Here is a 16,974-nt window from a genome sequence, read left to right as displayed (position 1 = left end):
CGGCGGCGCAAGGCGGCGGCGGCGCGGATCCGTGCGGGCGGCGGCGGGCGAGGCGATTGCGGCGGCGGCGGCTTGCGGTGAGGGAGAGGGGGGGCGGCGGCGGTATAAATAGGGGGGGTGGAGGTGACTTGGGGAAGGGGGTGGCCGGCGGGAGCCGTGCGGGAGCCGGACTCGGCCATGGCGGCGGCGGCGTCTCGTGCGCGAGGAGGAGAGGGTCGCGGGATGGGCCGGCGGCCTGGCTGGGTTGCGGCCCGGTCGGGCGCGCGTAGTTTTTTTTTTAAATAAGTTCCGCGGTAAATAATTTGTAGAAAAATAAATAAAAATCAGAAAAAATATGAAATAAATTTTCCCCGTCTAGTTAGAAAATCTAGAATAGGGTGAACATTTGTTTAACACAAAATGAATATTTTGAAAACATGCAATATTTTTAATGCAATAAAAATTGCAAATAAATTCCAAATAATGATTTTAACATTTTTCCTCCAGTATTTCAATTGTTTTGGAGAAGTCATATTTTCTCCTCTCGTTTATTTTAAAATGAAATATTTTTCCGGAGGGAAAATAATTAAAACCAAAATCCTCGTCTTATTATTTGATAAAAATCAAATATGAAAATTTAAGAAAAATCCCCAACTCTCTCCGAGGGTCCTTGAGTTGCTTAGGATTTATCGAGGATTTTGTCAAAATGCAATAAAACATGATATGCAATGATGATCTATGTATAACATACCAAATTGAAAATTTGGGATGTTACAAATCGATTCCCAATGGGAAGCAGCACCCCTCGAGGCGGCGGAGCTCCTAGGCTGCCGGTTGGCTGGTGTCTAACGTAAGGGTGCGGGGCCGCAAGTTCGCCACGGTAGCAGCGCTTAGATGGCTATCTTAGAGTTCCGTCGGTTCAAGGTACTACCGCCGCCGGATCTGGATGACGGGGACTCTTTGTGGGTTGGCCCGGTGGCGGCGCAACCACGGCAGTGCGGTGGGGCGGGGAGCGGGGTTTTGGCCGGGGCCACAGACGGCGGAGGCAAGCTGCCCTGCCGTTGGTCGCTGGCTCTTCGGGGAAGATTCCTAACAGTGTCAGCCGGGAGGCACAAGACGGCCATCAAGCCATCCGGCGTAGATCGGACAGTACCAAAATAAAATAAAATCATGTGACCCCAATTTAGTCTCAGTCAGCAAACGTGTGACCACTCTCGTACCTTGCTGTTGATCTCTTAGTGTATTTCTTCAGATCAAAGAGATGTGTCGTTCTTAACATTATGCGTTATCTGCATCTTCAGCCACACCGTCTTCCGACTCACCGCAGCTGCTCCAACAAGGGAAGCATACACCAGAAGGGAGCTATAGTCCCCACTCAACAGTTCCCTGCATCGAATGCGCGTGCCCGACATGGACAGCCACAACAACTGCAGGGCCATCGACAAGTCAGCACATGATGCTCACTCCTATGGATGGCGGCCAGATAGGTTGTACCCTCATCTTAATTTTGTGCAACATTTATGGCTTTGTTATTCATCTAAGCATGGAAAATAGATTATCACATTTCACTGTATATTCATGCTGATCTCTTACGGGTCTTGTTCAGGAGTTAACACTGTTCCATAGTTCAGCTAAGATACTTGTTCTTTAGGTAATGTTGTTCCATAGTTATCATCCATCAGCCAATGCTATCCCACAGGCTGGTGATTATAGTATTATACCACTTCTAGTATTACCTATGTTGTTCTTTAATACTTTTGTGTGCCATCTAGTAAATCTCGAGTACAAACGATACATATTCTGTAGCTTTCATCTGTATTCTCCCTTTAGTTTTAGAGACCTGTTGCTGCTAGTTAACCCCAGTCCTACTATTTATCTCGTCTCCTACATGCACTCATTACATAAATCTAACTACTAGTTGTCTTCCATGCATGTCAGATATAATTGCCCACACTGATATATCCACAAGAACCTCACGGAGCAATGTAAAGGCCAATAAACTTGATGTCAGTGATACCCAATATGATGGAAGATGTAAAGGCAGTTCTTCAGAAGACATGCAGAAAGATGTTGAATCCTCTTCACCCCACAAGGTCCTTGCTCTAACTTGGCCCGTGATATGGGTACAACATGCATATAATGTCCTGGAGTGTATCTACTCTGTTGCAATGCCATGTGCTTAGCATGCTGATCATGCATGTAAATATGTCATGCCTTCCTGTTTTTCAGTACCTATTCCATTCATGATAACATGTTTTCAAATTCAAGTACTGTCATTCTACTCTATCGCAGTGCCATCTGCTTAATTTGGACATCATGCTTCTGAATATCTTATGCATTGTTATTCATCAATACGTACTTCATCTGTCTACCATACCATGTTTTTTTACATTGAAGTGCTGTTCTAATGCTCTGTTGCAATGCCATCTTAGTTTCCCAATCATACACGTGTATGCTGCCTTAGTTTTTTCTATACGTATTCCGCTAGCATACAGTTTTACATTCAACTAGTGTTTTTTTACTGTGTTGTCCTGTCGTATCCCTAGCTCTTACACCATACTCCCTCCGTCCGGATTACATGTTGCCGAAATGGATAAAAAGGATGTATGTAGAACTGAAATACGCCTAGACCCATCCATTTTTTTGGATGGAGGGAATACATGTCAATATGTCATGCCTTTCTATTCTTCAGTACCTATTCCATCTCTTTGTTGTAGCATGTTTTATAACTGAAGCACCATTCTTCTATACAAGGCATGCAAGGGGAAGACGACTATGTTAGAATCTGAAGGGTTACAAACCAGGTCTTTGCAAAAGATCCAAACGTCAGGACATAATAAACCAACTCCAGTTTTTATAGATACTGCTCCAGCACAGAGAAACCCAACTCCTACTGATAATAAGCAGATTCCAGTGGCCAAAGAACTAGTCCGCTCCAGTCCAGCAAAAATATGTCAGCTCCATTCTAAGAAGCGTGTGCGTATCCTTGCATCATGAAATTTTATAGCATGTTGATCATATTTTCTACATATTTCTTACCCATCTCTCTTTTAGAAAATAAGCTTAGCAGATAGACGAATTTCTGCATTGGTATCGTCTGTGAGGAAAGATTCTTGCAGGAATTCTCTGTACTCCAATGCAGATGTAAGTACCTGTTGTATATCACTATATTTTTACATCAGCATGTATTTTGTTAATCGGCGTGAATCCAACCTTTATCTGATCTAAATTTAGTTGTAGCAAAATGTATGATTAAAGGCCACAATGTTGATTTTTGTAAGGAAAACTGCCTGGTAGTTTTGCATCCTGAGCTGCATGAGTGTACTATCTCATATCAGTGGTTTTGATTACTTTGGTTCTGCAGTGGGTTTTCAGTGTTTTTTTACTGTGTTGTCCTGTTGTATCCCTAGCTCTTACATCATACTCCCTCCGTCCGGATTACATGTCGCAGAAATGGATAAAACTGGATGTATCTAGAACTGAAATACGCCTAGACCCATCCATTTATTTCCGGATGGAGGGAATACATGTCAATATGTCATGCCTTTCTATTCTTCAGTACCTATTCCATATCTACTGTAGCATGTTTTATAATTGAAGCACCATTCTTCTATATAAGGCATGCAAGGGGAAGACGGCTATGTTAGAATCTGAAGGGTTACAAACCAGGTCTTTGCAAAAGATCCAAACGCCAGGAGATAATAAACCAACTCCATTTTTCATATATACTGCTCCAGCACAGAGAAACCCAACTCCCACTGATAATAAGCAGATTCCAGTGGCCAAAGAACTAGTCCGCTCCAGTCCAGCAAAAGAATGTCAACTCCATTCTAAGAAGCGTGTGCGTATCCTCGCATCATGAAATTTTATAGCATTCTGATCATATTTTCTACATGTTTCTTACCCATCTCTCTTTTAGAAAATAAGGTTAAATGATAGAAGATTTCCTTCATTGGGATTGTATTCGAGGAAAACATCTTGCGGGAATTCTCTGTGCTCCAATGCTAATGTAAGTACCTGTTGTATATCACTATATTTTTACATCAGTGTGTATTTTGTTAATCGGCGTGAATCCAACCTTTGTCTGATCTAAAATTAGTTGTAGCAAAATGTTAAAGGCGCCAATGTTGATTTTTGTAAAGAAAACTGCCTGGTAGTTTTGCATACTGAGTTGCATGAGTGTACTATCTCATATCATGCACATTACCGAATTGTAGTGCTGCTCCGGTTGCCCATTCATTCATTGTGTCAATGTTGCTTTCGTATTACCTTACCTGGCTGATGATAGCTGTGCCATATTGTGTTAATTTGGTGTTGGCTAGTTGCCCAAACGTTCGTTGTGCTAATGTTGCTTTCCTATTATCTGACTTGGCCAATGATAGCAATGATAGTGTCTTAATTTGGTGCAGGCTGCTGAAGATAAGAAGACAAACTCTAGAAATAGCAAGAACCCCATTGTTTCTTTCCAATAAATCTAGGCCAGGTAATATGCCAATAACTCATGATTAATCTGTTTGGTTCCCCTCCTAATTTATGTTATGATGCGGTGGTTGAGACACTCTCCACTATCAATAATACAAGCCTGCCAAAATCACCATCTGAATCTGTTCAGTATCCTCTGTCTCGAATGCAACGGAAAAAATGTATGTTTGTGAACCAATTAATGGCTGAAGGAATGATGGAAATGGTGGAGGAATCAGAGGTGCAGAGTCGTGCGACACAACAACCGATCAATGTTTTCAGAGACAGTGTAGCAAAGCAGCAAGAACTTGCCCACATGCTTATGGGCGTCATCCGTGCTGAGGTTGCAGATTGTGACGTTGTAGATCGTTAGGTTATGTTCATTTATTTGCACTGGCATCAATCTTTGATTGCCCAGTGGATGTAATTTCCTGTAATATATGCTAGATGTGCAACGTTTTCCCTGTATGTCGTACCTTTGCTTGATCGGTTTTGGTCCTGTGCATAATTGCTCGTTGTAATGGGCTCAAATTATCTAATTTGGCCTAAAGACATGTACGAACTTTAGTGGGCCCATTAAGTTAATGGGTCGTTACCAGGCCGAAAGTTAATGGTCGGCCCTCTTAACTCCCGGGTCGTTAACAGGCTGACATCGAAGCGGGCAACAGGTGGGCCCAATTGATTTCACAGGCCGTTAACAGGTCATTACTAAGTTCGGGCTACATATGGCCCAACTATACTGCGGGCCTTTAGCAGGCCGAAAGAGACAGTGGGCTTGTACTGGACCATGAAGAGCATGGGCCGCTAAGAGGCCGAAAGTCAGGTCGTATTGTAAATGGCCCAACTGTGTTGTGGGCCTTTAGCAGGCCAAAAGAGAAACCGGGCTGGTATTGGACCATGAAGGGCATGGGCCGTTAAAAGGCCAAAACTCAGGTCCGACTACAAATGGCCCAACTCATTTATGGTCCGTTAACAGGCTGAAAGGCACACAGGGCCGGGAATTGGCCCAACAATTAAATGGGTCGCTAAAAGGCCAAAACTCAGGTCCGACTACAAATGGCCCAACAGATATATGGGCCGTCACCAGGGTGAAAGACACACCGGGCTGGAAATTGGCCCAACACTTAAATAGGTCGCTAAAAGGCCGAAACTCAGGTCTGACTACAAATGGCCCAACTGATTTATGGGCCGTCAACAGGCTGAAAGACCCACCGGGCCGGAAATTAGCCCAATATTTAAATGGGTCGCTAAAAGGCCGAAAGATGTACATTGTGAAAATTGGCCCATCCACTAAATGGGCCGTTAACAGGCCGAAATCTCATCGGGCCGATATTGAGCCCAAATATATAGCGGGTTGTTAACGGGCTCGAACTGATGATGGGCTGCAATGGTGTCAAATCTTTAATGGGCCGTCGACGGGCCGAATTGGCACATCTCGTATGGGCCGTGGGCTTAAATGGACCTGACACAAGTAGGCCTTATATGGGCCGGCCTGCTATTTTTTACTGGGCTGGCCTTTTTCACCGGAATGGGCCACTCTTGGGTCGTGCCACGTGTCGACCTATCATAGGCGCCTCCTGTCCAATGAGTGGATGGCATCTGTCCCAACGGTGAGGCAACACGTGTTTCCTCCAGCCAATGATGATTTTACACGTGGAAAATCCCCATTGGTCCGGGCTGTTAACGGGTTATCGGATCCAAAACCGGACCCGATAGCTTAACGGCGTTCCATTACGGTGGATGCCACGTGTTGGTCACCCTTGATGAAAGCACTTCTGTGACGCGCGATTTATTGTCATGGAAGTGGACACTTCCATGATGATAATTTTGGTAATGTCATGGGACACTTCTACGATAGCACAGGTATGACTATCTTGATTCTGTCATAAATTTGTCATGGATGTACATGCATGACAGAAAACGTGACCTACTGTGACAAACACGTATCATCACGAAAGTGTATTTTTTTGTAGTGTTGACCGGCCTCCTCCTCCCCCTCCTTTATATACGTGGCCAGGGGGCACCCCAAAACACAACAGACAATCTCTTAGCCATGTGCGGTGTCCCCCTCGACAGTTTAACACCTCGGTCATATCGTCTTAGTGCTTAGGTGAAGCCCTGCGCTGGTAACTTCATCATCACCGGCGGCACGCCGTCGTGCTGACGAAACTCTCCCTCGTCCTCAACTGGATCAAGACCTCGAGGGACATCATCGTGTTGAACGTGTGCTGAACACGGAGGTGCTGTACGTTCGGTACTTGGATCGGTTGGATTGTGAAGACGTTCGACTACATCAACCGAGTTACTAAACGCTTCCGCTTTCGGTCTACGAGGGTACGTGGACACACTCTCCCCGCTCGTTGCTATGATTCTCCTAGATAGATCTTGCATGATCGTAGGAGTTTTTTTGAATTACTACGTTCCCCAACAGTGGCATCCGAGCCAGGTCTATGCGTAGATGTTATATGCACGAGTAGAACGCAAAGAGTTGTGGGCCATAATAGTCATACTGCTTACCACCAACGTCTTACTTTGATTCGGCAGTATTGTTGGATGAAGCGGCCCAGACCGACATTACATGGCCGCGTTCATGAGACTAGTTCTACCGACGTGCTTCGCACACAGGTGGCTAGCAGGTGTCTGTTTCTCTAACTTTAGTTGAATCGAGTTTGACTACGGTCGGTCCTTATTGAAGGTTAAAATAGCACACTTGACGAAAAATCGTTGTGGTTTTGATGCGTAGGTAAGAATGGTTCTTGCTAGAAGCCCGTAGCAGCCACATAAAATTTGCAACAACAAAGTAGAGGACGTCTAACTTGTTTTTGCAGGGCATGTTGTGATGTGATATGGTCAAGACGTGATGAGATATAAATTGTTGTATGAGATGATCATGTTTTGTAAAAGTTATTGGCAACTGACAGGAGCCTTATAGTTGTGGCTTTATTGTATGAAATGCAATCGCCATGTAATTGCTTTACTTTATCACTAAGCGGTAGCGATAGTCGTAGAAGCAATAGTTGGCGAGACAACAACGATGCTACGATGGAGATCAAGGTGTCAAGCCGGTGATGATGGAGATCACGGCGGTGCTTTGGAGATGGAGATCAAAGGCACAAGATGATCATGGCCATATCATGTCACATATTTTGATTGCATGTGATGTTTATCCTTTATGCATCTTATTTTGCTTAGTACGGCGGTAGCATTATAAGATGATCCCTCACTAAATTTCAAGGTATAAGTGTTCTCCCTGAGTATGCACAGTTGCTACAGTTCATCGTGCCGAGACACCACGTGATGATCGGGTGTGATAAGCTCTACGTTCACATACAATGGGTGCAAGCCAGTTTCGCACATGCAGAATACTCGGGTTAAACTTGACGAGCCTAGCATATGCAGATATGGCCTCGGAACACTGAGACCGAAAGGTCGAACGTGAATCATATAGTAGAGATGATCAACAAAGTGACGTTCACCATTGAAAACTACTCCATCTCACATGATGATCGGACATGGTTTAGTTGATATGGATCACGTGATCATTTAGATGACTAGAGGGATGTCTATCTAAGTGGGAGTTCTTGAGTAATATAATTAATTGAACTTTAATTTATCATGAACTTAGTACCTGATAGTTTTTGCATGTCTATGTTGTTGTAGATCAATGGCCCGTGCTACCGTTCCCTTGAATTTTTATGCGTTCCTAGAGAAACCTAAGTTGAAAGATGATGGTAGCAACTACACGGACTGAGTCCGTAACTTGAGGATTATCCTTATTGCTGCACAGAAGAATTACGTCCTGGAAGCACCGCTAGGTGCAAGACCCGCTGCAGGAGTAACTCCGGGCGTTATGAACGTCTGGCAGAGCAAAGCTGATGACTACTCGATAGTTCAGTGTGCCATGCTTTACGGCTTAGAATCGGGACTACAAAGACGTTTTGAACGTCATGGAGCATATGAGATGTTCCAGGAGTTGAAGTTAATATTTAAGCAAATGCCCGAATTGAGAGATATGAAGTCTCCAATAATTTCTACATCTGCAAGATGGCGGAGAACAATTCTGTCAGTGAACATATACTCAGAATGTGTGGGTACCACAACCACTTGACTCAACTAGGAGTTAATCTTCCTGATGATAGTGTCATTGATAGAGTTCTTCAATCACTGCCACCAAGCTATAAAAGCTTCGTGATGAACTATAATGTGCAAGGGGTGGATAAGACAATTCCCGAGCTCTTCGCGATGCTAAAGGCTGCGGATGTAGAAATCAAGAAGGAGAATCAAGTGTTGATGATTAACAAGGCCACTAGTTTCAAGAAAAAGGGCAAAGGGAAGAAGGGGAACTTCAAGAAGAATGGCAACCAAGTTGCTGCTCAAGTGAAGAAGCCCAAGTCTGGACCTAAGCCTGAAACTGAGTGCTTCTACTGCAAAGGGACTGGTCACTGGAAGAGGAACTGCCCACGGATAATAAGGATGGCAAAGTGAAAGGTATATTTGATATACATGTTATTGATGTGTACCTTAATTACTAATGCTCGTAGTAGCGCCTGGTATTTGATACTGGTTCAGTTGCTCATATTTGCAACTCGAAACAGGGGCTACAGATTAAACGAAGATTGGCTAAGTACGAGGTGACGATGCGCGTGGGAAATGGTTCCAAAGTCGATGTGATCGCCGTCGGCACGCTACCTCTACATCTACCGTCGGGATTAGTTTTAGACCTGAATAATTGTTATTTGGTGCCAGCGTTGAGCATGAACATTATACCTGGATCTTGTTTAATGCGAGACAGTTATTCATTTAAATCAGAGAATAATGGTTGTTCTATTTATATGAGTAATATCTTTTATGGTCATGCACCCTTGATGAGTGGTCTATTTTTGTTGAATCTAGATTGTAGTGATACACATATTCATAATATTGAAGCCAAAAGATGCAAGGTTAATAATGAGAGTGCAACTTATTTGTGGCACTGCCGTTTAGGTCATATTTGGTGGGGAACGTAGTATTTCAAAAAATTTGCCTACGATCACGCAAGATCTATCTAAGAGAAGCATAGGAACGAGCGGGGAGAGTGTGTCCACGTACCCTCATAGACCGAAAGCGGAAGCGTTTAGTAACGCGGTTGATGTAGTCGAACGTCTTCGCGATCCAACCGATCCAAGCACCGAACGTACGGCACCTCCGCGTTTAGCACACGTTCAGCTCGGTGACGTCCCTCGAACTCTTGATCCAGTTGAGGCCGAGGGAGAGCTCCGTCAGCACGACGGCGTGGTGACGGTGATGATGAAGTTACCAGTGCAGGGCTTCGCCTAAGCACTATGACGATATGACCGAGGTGAGTAACTGTGGAGGGGGGCACCGCACACGGCTAAGAGATTATCTGTTGTGCTATTGGGGTGCCCCCTGGCCACGTATATAAAGGAGGGAGGAAGAGGAGGCCGGCCTAGGAGGGGCGCGCCTATAGGGGGGGTCCAACTAGGATTCCCAATCCTAGTTGGAGTCCCCTTCCTTTTCCACGAAGGGAGAGAGGGAAGGAGTAGGAGAGGGAGAAGGAAAGAGAGGGGGTGCCGCCCCCTCCCTAGTCCAATTCGGACTTGCCATGGGGGGGCGCGCGGCCACCCCTTGAGGCCCTTCTCTCCTTTCCCATATGGCCCATTAAGGCCCACTACTTCCCCCGGCGAATGCCCGTAACTCTCCGGTACTTCGAAAAATACCCGAATCACTTGGAACCTTTCCGATGTCCGAATATAGCCTTCCAATATACCGATCTTTACGTCTCAACCATTTCAAGACTCCACGTCATGTCCGTGATCTCATCTGGGACTCCGAACAACCTTCGGTACATCAAATCACATAACTCATAATACAAATCGTCATCGAACGTTAAGCGTGCGGACCCTACGGGTTCGAGAACTATGTAGACATGACTGAGACACATCTCCGGTCAATAACCAGTAGTGGAACCTGGATGCTCATATTGGCTCCTACATATTCTATGAAGATCTTTATCGGTCAAACCGCATAACAACATACGTTGTTCCCTTTGTCATCGGTATGTTACTTGCCCGAGATTCGATCGTCGGTATCATCATACCTAGTTCAATCTCGTTACCGGCAAGTCTCTTTACTCGTTCCGTAATGCATCATCCCGCAACTAACTCATTAGCCACATTGCTTGCAAGGCTTATAGTGATGTGCATTACCGAGAGGGCCCAAAGATACCTCTCCGATACACGGAGTGACAAAAACAAGTACCCACTGCCGATGATCAATGATTTGTTTGACCGCCTACAAGGAGCTAAAGTATTTTCCAAGATCGATCTACGATCGGGATACCATCAATTAAAGATTCGAGAGCAGGATATACCTAAGACGGCCTTTACCACCAGATATGGATTATATGAGTATACCGTTATGTCATTTGGTCTGACTAACGCACCTGCCTATTTCATGAACCTGATGAACAAAGTGTTTATGGAGTTTTTGGATAAGTTCGTCGTGGTGTTCATTGATGATATTTTAGTCTTTTCCAAGAATGAGGAAGAGCATGAGGAGCATTTGCGATTGGTACTTGAGAAGCTCAGAGAACATCAGTTATACGCCAAGTTCAGCAAGTGTGAATTCTGGCTGAAGGAAGTTGGATTCCTTGGACATGTTATTTCTGGAGAAGGAATAGCAGTAGACCCTGCCAAGGTTGACACAGTGACAAGTTGGGAATCACCCATGACAGTTGGAGAAATCCGGAGTTTTCTTGGACTTGCAGGATACTACCGGAGATTCATCGAGAATTTCTCGAAGATTGCTAAGCCCATGACTGAGCTATTGAAGAAGGACACCAAATTCAATTGGACTGAGGAATGTGAAGCTAGTTTCCAAGAGTTGAAGAAACGATTGGTTACATCACCAGTGTTGATTCTGCCAGATCAACGCAAGGATTATGAAGTTTATTGCGACGCTTCTCGTCGAGGACTTGGAGCAGTGCTTATGCAGGAAGGAAGAGTTGTGTCATATGCTTCACGACAACTTAAACCCCATGAGAAGAATTATGCTACGCATGATTTGGAGTTAGCAGCCGTGGTGCATGCATTGAAGACATGGAGACATTTTCTCATCGGAAACCATTGTGAGGTGTATACGGATCACAAGAGTTTGAAGTATATTTTCACGCAGAAGGAGTTAAATCTCAGACAGAGGAGATGGTTGGAGCTCATTAAGGATTATGATATGAGATTGCATTATCACCCAGGAAAGGCTAACGTAGTAGCAGACGCGTTGAGCCGCAAGAGTCATGTCAACACCCTCATGACAGGAGAGTTACCTCAGGAGTTAGCCGAGTACCATTGTATCCGACAGAGGAACCCAATTTACCTCGAAGTTTTGGAAGCAGTTACATGAAACATTGGGAACCAGGCTAGAATTTAGTACAGCTTTTCACCCGCAGACAGATGGACAGACCGAGAGAGTCAACCAGATTTTGGAGGACATGTTAAGAGCTTGTGCACTAGATTATGGATCTAGTTGGGACGACAATTTGCCATATGCGGAGTTTTCTTATAACAACAGTTATCAGACCAGTTTGAAAATGGCCCCTTTCGAAGCTTTGTACGGAAGGAGGTGTAGGACACCGTTGTTATGGGACGAAGTTGGAGACCGTCAATTTGGTATGTTATACATAGATCATCATTGCATATCATATTTTATTGCATTTCGACGAATCCTCGATAAATCCTAAGCAACTCAAGGACCCTCGGAGAGAGTTGGGGATTTTCTCAAATTTTCATATTTGATTTTCATCAAATAATAAAACGAGGATTTCGGTTTTAATTATTTTTCTCTCCGGAAAAATATTTCATTCAAAAACAAATGAGAGGAGAAAATATGACTTCTCCAAAAACAATTGAAATATCGGAGGAAAAGTGTTAAAATCATTTATTGGATTTTATTCGGAGTTTTGTTTGCAATTTTAATTGCATTAAAAAAATATTGCATGTTTTCAAAAATTTATTTTGTGCCAAAAAAATGTTCACCCTGTTCTAAATATTCTAACTAGACGGGGAAAATTTGTTTTACCTTTTTTAGACTTTTATTTATTTTTTCTATGAATTTTTCCACAAAACGTATTTAAAAAAAACGCGCGGCGCCCGACTGGGCCGAAGCCCAGCCGAGCCGCCAGCCCACCCCGTCGTCCTCCTCGCGCACGCCAGCGCCGCCCTCGCCGAGTCCGGCTCGAGCACGGGAGCACCCCGCCGCCTTGCCCCCTCCTCCAAGCCGCCACCCCCTCCATATATAGCCCCGCCGCCCCCCTTCTCACCCCGCAGCCGCCCCGCACCTGCCCCGCACCCCGCCACCGGAGCCGGAGCTCGAGGCCGCCGCCGCTCGCCCCCTCGCCGCCCCCTCGCCGCCCCGAGCACCCCCGAAGCCCCGCACCCCGCCGACCTCGCCGGACCCCCGCCGGAGCCCGCCGACCCCGCCGGAGCCCCGCCCCCGACGAGGTATACCTCGCCGCCGTTTTGCCGGTTTTGTTAAAAAAAACCGTTCGTTTAAAAAAAAACCCTAGATCGTTTTTTTACGGTGTTGTTATTTTGTGAGCGTTCACCGACTCGCTCGTTTTAACGAACGCGTTCGTCGGATTTTCTCTGTTAACGAACGTCCGATCTTTAACCGTTCGTCCATTTTTCTTTTTCGTCAGATTTTTCCGCGATTATCTCAGATCTCGATTTCTGATCGAATCTTCGTTTCTGTTTAACTTTTCGCTCGTTTATCGGAATCAGGCGATTCAAGCGCCTGGAGTTTCGTCTCGAAATTCTCTTTCCGTTTAACCAACTCAAACAAGTTTTTGCTACTGTAAAATTTGACCTAGATCCAGATTAGTAAACGAAGCTTGTTTCTTTCGCAGTTTGACCTTCGTTGCTTCGTTCGAGTTGATTCTTTTTGCAAACCGGAGTTCTTAAGTTGAACTTTCTGGTTGGATCTTTCATTCGAGTTTTACCTGTGCATTAGATGAGTACTGATTGTCTGCTTGTTTGTTTGCGATAGAGTACCCGGAGTGTGCCACTTGTTACTTCGAATCGCTAGGTTTCGCGGATCATCAGCAAGGCAAGTAACACTTTGATCATGCCTTCCATACCCAGTTTTATTGCATTAGATCTATTCCTCAAACAATTGCATGATTAGGATCTAATTAAATTGTGGGTTCTGGGAAGTAGTTGAGGTAGTACCTATTACCTGTTTTCTTATCAAACCCTTGGGAGTTACTTCTACGTTTGCTATTATATTGCCATGCTATGCTCGTAGACGTGGATTGGGTTTGAGAGATATTCATGACAGATGTGAGATTGTTAATAATGGTTTACCTAAGGTGGCAACTAAAACTCACATCTGGGTGGATTGAGGAACCTGGAGAATCCAGTGTTGTCTGTTTGTATAAGGACCGCCACCCAGGCTCAAAGGGATCATAAGATTATTCATGCTAGAAACTTCCGTGTGCAGCCACAAGCTATTATGGGCTCTAGCATAGTTGAGTAGGTTACATGATCTCTTGAAGAGGTGGGCTAGCAGATGTAGGGGAAAGTAGGTGTACCGGTCCACCCGGAGTAGAGAGTGATTGTTCCTGAAAGACTGTGTCTCGGTCATCCGTTTCTCAAACATCATGCAGTGCGAGAATCAAGTGGAGGCGATCGAGTCTTGTGGGGAAAAGTGCGCAAACCTCTGCAGAGTGTACAAACTAATCATGGTTAGTCGTGTCCCCGGTTATGGACAATTTGAGTATCTGGTACCTGGATTATCATTTGAATCTCATCACCATGTTACTTTTAATTAATTTTGTTGGGTTAATGATGATTCTTAATTGGGATTGAGATGCTGTCAACCATCTCAATGTTTCACAACCACCATGATAGTTAAATAAAATTTATTCCTTTGAAGTAGGGAAAAATTGGCTTTTCGCAAAACTTAACCATAGAGCTATCCCCCAGCCATATATGCATGTAGCATAGCCTTATTATTGTTCATTATTCTCTATGTGTTACATTGCCAGCATATTCTATGTGCTGACCCGTTTTCGGGCTGCAACGTTTCATGTTGCAGACTTTTCAGACGACGAGTAAGGTGCCTTAGGTCGTGGTCTTATACTCAGTGATGCCGCTGGAGTTGATGGACTCACTTATCTTCCAAGTCTTTCGCTGTTATCGTTTTAGATGGCCTTAAGCCATATTTATCATACTTATTCTCTTTGGAGATATTCGATGTAATAAGTGTGTGATTGCTACTCTGTTATAAATCCTCCGTTTGTACTGTGCGTGTCAACATTACTGATCCAGGGATGACACTGGTGCACAGCAGCACAGACCATTTGAGGTCTGGTCGCTACAAATTTAGTTTTGTCATCCATTTGCCAGATTTCATAAAATGTGGCAATTGCCAACATGATTCGGACAGACTTAAGCATCGCTACGAGTGAGAAAATCTGATCGTAGTCAACACCTTGAACTTGTCAAAAACCTTTTTCGACAAGTCTAGCTTTGTAGATAGTAACACTACTATCAGCGTCCGTCTTCCTCTTGAAGATCCATTTATTTTCTATTGCTTGCTGATCACTGGGCAAGTCAACCAAAGTCCATACTTTGTTCTCATACATGGATCCATCCCGGATTTCATGGCCTCAAGCCATTTTGCGGAATCTGGGCTCATCATCACTTCCTCATAGTTCATAGGTTTGTCATGGTCTAGTAACATGATTTCCAGAACAAGATTACCTTACCACTTTGGTGCGGAACGTATTCTGGTTGACCTACGAGATTTGGTAGTGACTTGATCTGAAGTTTCATGATCATCATCATTAACTTCCTCACTAATCGGTCTAGGCATCACTGGAACTGATTTCTGTGGTGAACTACTTTCCAATTCGGGAGAAGGTACAATTACCTTATCAAGTTCTACTTTCCTCCCACTCACTTCTTTCAAGAGAAACTCCTTCTCTAGAAAGGATCCATTCTTAGCAATGAATATCTTGCCTTCAGATCTGTGATAGAAGGTGTACCCAATAGTTACTTTTGGGTATCCTATGAAGACACATTTCTCCGATTTGGGTTCGAGCTTATCAGGTTGAAGATTTTTCACATAAGCATTGCAACCCCAAACTTTAAGAAACGACAGCTTAGGTTTCTTGCCAAACCACAGTTCATATGGTGTCGTCTCAACGGGTTTAGATGGTGCCCTATTTAACGTGAATGCAGTTGTCTCTAATGCATAACCCCAAAACGATGGTGGTAAATCGGTAAGAGACATCATAGATCGCACCATATCCAATAAAGTACGGTTATGACATTCAGACACACCATTACGCTGTGGTGTTCCAGGTGGCCTGAGTTGTGAAACTATTCCACATTTTTTAATGAAGGCCAAACTCGTAACTCAAATATTCGCCTCCGTGATCAGATCGTAGAAACTTTATTTTCTTGTTACGATGATTTTCCACTTCACTCTGAAATTCTTTGAACTTTTCAAATGTTTTATACTTATGTTTCATCAAGTAGATGTACCCATATCTGCTCAAATCATCTGTGAAGGTCAGAAAATAACGATACCCGCCGCGAGCCTCAACACTCATTGGACCGCATACATCGTATATATATTTTCCAACAAGTCAGTTGCTCGCGCCATTGTTCCTGAGAACGGAGTTTTAGTCATCTTGCCCATGAGGCATGGTTCGCAAGCATCAACTGATTCATAATCAAGTGATTCCAAAAGCCCATCAACATGGAGTTTCTTCATGCGCTTTACACCAATATGACCTAAACGGCAGTGCCACAAATAAGTTGCACTATCATTATTAACTTTGAATCTTTTGGCTTAAATATTATGAATATGTGTATCACTACAATCGAGATTCAGTAAACCATTTATATTGAGTGTATGACCATAGAAGGTTTTATTCATTTAAATAGAACAACAATTATTCTTTGACTTAAATGAATAACTGTATTGCAATAAACATGATCCAATCATATTCATGCTCAACGCAAACACCAAATAACATTTATTTTAGGTTCAACACTAATCCCAAAGGTAAAGGGAGTGTGCGATGGTGATCTTATCAACCTTGGAATCACTTCCAACACACATCATCACCTCGCCCTTAACTAGTCTCTGTTTATTTTGCAACTCCCGTTTCGAGTTACTACTCTTAGCAACTGAACCAGTATCAAATATCAAGGGGTTGCTATAAACACTAGTAAAGTACACATCAATAACATGTATATCAAATATACCTTTGTTCACTTTGCCATCCTTCTTATCCGCCAAGTATCTAGGGCAGTTCCACTTCCAGTGACCATTTCCTTTGCAGTAGAAGCACTCAGTTTCAGGCTTGGATCTAGCTTTGGGCTTCTTCACGGGAGTGACAACTTGTTTTTCATTCTTCTTGAAGTTCCCTTTCTATCCCTTTGCCCTTTTCTTGAAACTAGTTGTCTTGTTAACCATCAACACTTGATGCTTTTCTTGATTTCTACCTTCGCCGATTTTAGCATCACA

This window comes from Aegilops tauschii, chromosome 2 (genome assembly GCF_002575655.3).
Source record: "Aegilops tauschii subsp. strangulata cultivar AL8/78 chromosome 2, Aet v6.0, whole genome shotgun sequence".
Classification (NCBI taxonomy): Eukaryota; Viridiplantae; Streptophyta; class Magnoliopsida; order Poales; family Poaceae; genus Aegilops; species Aegilops tauschii.
This window is presented reverse-complemented; position numbering follows the sequence as displayed.